This window comes from Peromyscus leucopus, chromosome 22 (assembly GCF_004664715.2).
Source record: "Peromyscus leucopus breed LL Stock chromosome 22, UCI_PerLeu_2.1, whole genome shotgun sequence".
Taxonomy (NCBI): Eukaryota; Metazoa; Chordata; class Mammalia; order Rodentia; family Cricetidae; genus Peromyscus; species Peromyscus leucopus.
In genome coordinates, this window is record NC_051081.1 from 6,433,345 (window position 1) to 6,439,371 (window position 6,027).

Consider the following 6,027-nt stretch of genomic DNA (forward strand, 5'->3'; position numbering starts at 1 on the left):
TTATCCATCTACAAAACCCAGAAATATCACCCAGCTCAGTACCCTCTCTCACTCCAGAGCCTAAGAGGACTTAAGCCTATCATTTCTGACCTTCTCAGGAAAAAACTGCTCCGCCCAACCTCTTCACCTTTTAACACTCCCATACTTGCAGTTAAAAAGTCTAATGGAACCTACCACCTGGTTCAAGACCTCCGGCTCATTAACTCTGCAGTGGTCACCCTCCATCCTGTAGTGCCTAACCCTTATACTCTCCTGTCCACTATCCCTTCGGGAACCTCCCACTTCTCAGTTCTAGATCTCAAAGACGCCTTCTTTTCTATTCCTCTCAGTCCTCAGTCTCAAAATATCTTTGCTTTCACCTGGACTGACCCTGACACTCACCTGTCCACATAGCTGACCTGGACTGTTCTGCCACAGGGATTCGGGGACAGTCCACACCTATTTGGTCAGGCTCTGGCCTCTGACCTGCTTTCTCTGTCTCTCCCTGGCTCTAAACTAATACAGTATATAGATGATATTTTACTCTATAGCCCATCCTTACAGGTTAGCCAAACTAACACCTCTACTCTCCTAAATTTCTTATCCAGCCAAGGTATCTCCTTCTAAAGTTCAGCTGTCTACTCCCCAGATCACCTATTTGGGTCTAACTATTACTCCAAACCACAAGGCTATTACTGTAGACAGAAAGCATCTAATCCAGTCTCTTGCAGTCCCTTCTACTAAACAGGAATAGCTGGTTTTCCTACGGTCTTGGGTTCCATCTTTTTCTCTCCTTGCTTGCCCCTTATACAAGGCAGCTAAGGCCTTGCCACATGTCCCCGCCCCCCATCCTGTCACTAAACCTTTCCAAAAGCTCCAACAGGCTCTTTTCCAGGCCCCAGCGCTTCATCTTCCAGTCTTAACCTGTCCCTTCTCCCTCTACGTAGCAGAGAAGGAGAGTTTTGCCCTGGGAACTCTAGAGCATCAGCTGGGACCCTCCTTTGTACCTGTAGCCTATCTGTCAAAGAAGTTAGACATTACCAGTCAGAGCTGGGCACCTTGCATCTGTGCCTTATCAGCTGCAGAGCTCCTTATTCAGAATTAAAGAAGCTAAGCTTTGGGTCACCTATTACTGTCTTCTCTCACCATAATCTGTCCCATCTCTCAGCTTATAAAGGCTTAAAAACTTTACCTCCTTCTCAGGTTCTTTCTCTCCAGGTGCCATTACTAGAAGATGCCACATTTAATTTCTGGACCTGTCCACCTCTTAATATTTCAAACCTCCTCCCTCAGCCTAATGCTGACTATTCTCCTTCTCATTCCTGCACTGAAACCTTGGAGGAACTGTAGGAGGGCACATTGCCTCAGGCTACTTATACCTGGTAAACAGATGGCAGCTCTTTTTTATATGAAGGAGCCTGTAAAGCGAGTTATGCCATAGTGTCAGAAACTGAGATAATAGAGGAATAGGCATTACCCACACCCACCATTAACCAACAGGCTGAGCTGATAGCTCTCACTCATGCCTTCCAATTGGCACTGGGACCATCTCTAAATGTTTACAGACTCCAAATATGCTTTTCATATCCTCCTGTCACATGCTGCTATTTGGAGGGAGCGTGTCCTCACAGCAAAAGAGGGATCCATATTTAACTCAGGCCAAATAATGGCTATGCTGGAGGCTTCCCACCTCCCCAGGGCTATAGGAACTGTCCACTGCTGGTCTCATCAGACCGATAGCTCTATCATCTCTAAGAGAAACAACCGGGCTGACCAGGCAGCCAGAACAGTGGCCCTCCAGGGCCAAGTCTCACCCCACCTACCACAGGGAATCCATACAGTACAGCCTACACCCTCACAGGGAACTTCTGACACTAGACAAATTCTTTCCTATCTATACCAGCTCTTTCATTCTAATAATCTTGCTCTGTCTCAATTTGTAAAAGCCCACCTGCGGCCCACCTGTGAGGACTTACTGCTCTTAAGAGCTATTACTGCCTCTTGTGAGATCTGCCAAAAAACAGATCCCAATACCAAGTACAGGAGTCAGCCTTTTCCCACCCACCAGGCTAGAGGTTCCCTTCCAGGGACTGACTGGCAGCTCAATTTTACCCATCTGCCCACCGTCAGGAAAGTTAAATATCTCCTGGTGATGGTGGACTCATTTGCAAATTGGGTGGAGGCATATCCGGTTTCTAATAAGCAGGCTCAGACAGTTACAGATCCCCTTCTCCAAGAATTTATCCTTCAGTTTGGGGTTCCTGATTCTCTTCAGTCTGACAATGGCCTGGAATTCACCTCTCAGATTTCTCAGACACTAGCTAAAGCTCTTAACATTCCTTGGCATTTTCATATCCCATCCCATCCCATCCATAATCCTCAGGAAAGGTGAAATGTACCAACTGGTCTTTAAAAACTATTCTTACTAAGATGTCACAAGAACTTCACCTTGACTGGGTAAGATTATTGCCTCTGGCTCTTCTCAGGCTCAGGGCTCTTCCTAAAAAGCCTCTTTCAATTTCTCCATTTGAACTAATATATGGAAGGCCAGTTCTAACACCAGATCTTCTATCCAACCCTCGAACTGTTCCAGATAACCTCTTAAACTCCCCTGCTATGTCACATAAGGTCTGTCCTATGGAGCTTTGCAGACCATTCCTTAACTCAGCTGTGTGACAATCCTTGCCCACCTCCAAACCACATCAGGGATCAGGTTCTTCTCTTTCCTCCAGCCAGTGCCCTTTACCCCTTTCCCCTAAATGACAGGGACCCTTCAAGGTAATTCTTGTGACTCCTACAGCTGCAAAATTTGAGGGCTTTCCCCACTGGGTCCACCTGTCTCATCTAAAATCTTTAATCTCACCTCCATCCCCAAAAAATCTCTCTTCATATACAGTAAAACAAACAGGGTCTTGTTCTCTAAAGCTCCAGATGACATCAGGACCCACTGCCTTCTCACCAATTCCAGAGGAATAAGGTATCACCCCTTCCTTTCCTAACCAGGGCCACACAGAGCCGGAGGCAGAAGGACCATCAAAAATATCCAGGCAGTAAGGAAAAAATGTAATGTAACATTCTACCATTGTTAAATACTCAGCAACTGATCACCTGTGTTTCCTGAACACTAAACTAATGAAGGAAACAGGTACTTTAAATGAACTACCTTTAATAAAGCTTGTCTCAGGTAAAAAATTAAGCAGAGTACTAAAACACCATAATAATCACTAATTCTCTCGCAGCCACTTCTTAACATGTCTCCATCTGGACAGGCTGGATCTACCTCAAATAAATGTCAACTCCAAAAAATAAAATAATAATGATTCTTTTCTCTCTAAGCTCTTTTTTTATGTCACCAGTATCTTGTCAGACAAAAGGTTCCCAGCCACACCACAAAGGATGGACAGCTACAGAACAAGGGACGACAGAACTTCATCCCAGGACCCCCACCATCATCCCAGGACTTCAGAAGCTACCTTCCCCGTCCCCCAAGAGCCAACCAATGTCCACGACTCAGCTGGAAGCAGCCTTTGAGAGAAATGATGCCCCATACCCACTCATCTGCCATTTAAAAAAAAAGAGTCCGGGATGATATGGATTCACAACACTCCCCCAAGGTTGATCATGGTCACTTCCACCTAGTCATTTCTGGGTCAAAATGTCTCACATGACCAGGACCCCATGGCTTTGCCTGGTTGTGTAAAGCACTCAGCACAACCATGTGATTTATGTGCATGTGTGGAATAGCCACATGGGCCTGTGTGCACAGGTGAGGCCCAGCCTTTATGAGCCGGCACCATGATTGCTGGCCCCACTTTACTCACGTGTCTTTCCACAGGCCTGTGCACATCTGTCTCTCTCTCCCTTATCTTAATAAAGCTCTTGTTAGTGGATTCTGTCATGTTTTGTGATGTTTCCTTGCAGGGTAAGAGTGCCACAAATAAGCCGGGCGGTGGTGGCGCACGCCTTTAATCCCAGCACTCGGGAGGCAGAGCCAGGCGGATCTCCGTGAGTTCGAGGCCAGCCTGGGCTACCAAGTGAGTCCCAGGAAAGGCGCAAAGCTACACAGAGAAACCCTGTCTCGAAAAAACCAAAAAAAAAAAAAAAAAAAAAAAAAAAAAAGAGTGCCACAAATAACCCACAGAAGCCACCCTCATGGTCACATGTACTTTGTAAAGGAGTCCCTATGTAATCACACCTTAAGCTTTATGTACCTGAAATTGGACTGTTGCCTGGAAACCTTTTCCCAAATTGTACTATGTTTTAAATATGCTGACAATGATCCAGTTGGTAATAGTCTCCCCAATGTCTATTCCAGGTTGACAAAGTCAATCACTCTGGGTTTTTCTTCTCATCCTGCAGGGACCCCACAATTGGTGCTCAATGTGGGGCACATGACCCTTGGAAAATGTAAGAAGAGCTTACCATGAATAGAAATAAGGGGTCCTTTCACTGGTAATGGGTCTCAACCTTTAAGTGAGCGTGGAACTAAATATGGGCTCTTCTCAGTTTTCTGAGACAAAGCATTTTGTACAATTATTGAAATATTTGTTAGGGTCCAGAGGAACAAAATATTGAGAGCTACAGGTCACAAACTTTAGAATGCATAGGAACTAAAGCAATGAGAGCCCATGAAAAGGGGGGGGGATAATAAAGCTGGGTGGCGGTGGTACTCACCTTTAATCCCAGCACTAGGGAGGCAGAGCCAGATGGATCTCCGTGAGTATGAGATCAGCCTGGTCTACAGAGTAAGATCCAGGACAGGCACCAAAACCCTGAGAAACCCTGTCTTGAAAAACCAAAAGAAAGAAAAGATAGAAAGGGGGGGGCGGGTGGTTAATATGGTGGCATGGACTGCATGGCCACTGCTGCTGCTGCTTGACTGAGTTCCAGCATTTTGATTGTGGATCACAATCCTGCAGCACCTTTTGATTTCATTTTTAATAATTCTCACTGTGTGTTATGGGAGTTCCCTTATGCCTGTTCCTTTGGGAAATTTTGTGTGGGATTCAGTGGAGGAAGAAGATGTATACAATGGGAGCTGCTTTAAACAAATAATCCTTTGGATAAATCCCAGCCACTGTGCAACCATATACCATGAAACTCTAACTACTCCCACACAAGTTAACACCAAGCTGCTAGAAAATTTAGAAAAGATTTGTTTCATAAATAGGGTATATTTATGAATTTATGACAATCGAGATTTGTAAAGTCCTAAGGTCTACTCAGGTTCACAGTAATATTTCTCTAGCTTCCTCTTTGGTCACTTTAAGCATTAGCTATTTGGGTAAACTAAGCAATGTTCTACAATGGAGTGTCTGGTCCCTTAAGAAAGTTCTTTTCCCATGATCAGTCATTTAATCAATAGCCCCCATTTCCACAAGGGCTTTGACAAGCTTCCTGCTTGCTAAGAAGGCAATCATTCTCCTTATCTCTGGAAAGAAGAGCTTGTGGCCCTTCCATTAACATATGACTGTGGTGCCTACTAACTTGTCAATACTAGCTCCCTCAATCCCTGCTCACAAGCCCCACCCCTGTGCACAAGGCCCCTTTCTCACACTCCCATTTATTCCTTTGTGCAGTGGTAGAGTATAAAATGTGTACTCTTCTATTATAAAGCAGCAGCCATCCTGATTCACCTCTTTTGGACCAGAACTCTGCTGAAACTGGACTCTGGCAATAAAGTTTCTGTCAAATAGTTTTTTCTTAATGAAGAGAGAGAATTTTCTGCTGAGAGAATGGACTCCAGAGCCTTTAGGCTTCCAGGCCAGTCATGCATGTTTGGGACTTGCCCTTACATAGGATCTGACTGGAACTCAGAGCTCTCAGGGTGTGAACTGCCTGTCACCCCTTTCTGCCCAGGGCCACCAGAGCCGGCAGGGCCCCACTGCTGCAGCATGAGCTAGTGAGGAAACTGCCTGACTCCATTTGAATGAGAGTTGAATTGCTTTCTGGTTCTTGGAACCTGGCCTTCCCCAACCCATGACCTTGATTTGTTTTTAAGAATACTGTATGAAAAACTCCCACCCCCTGATGAACCTCTCCACAGAT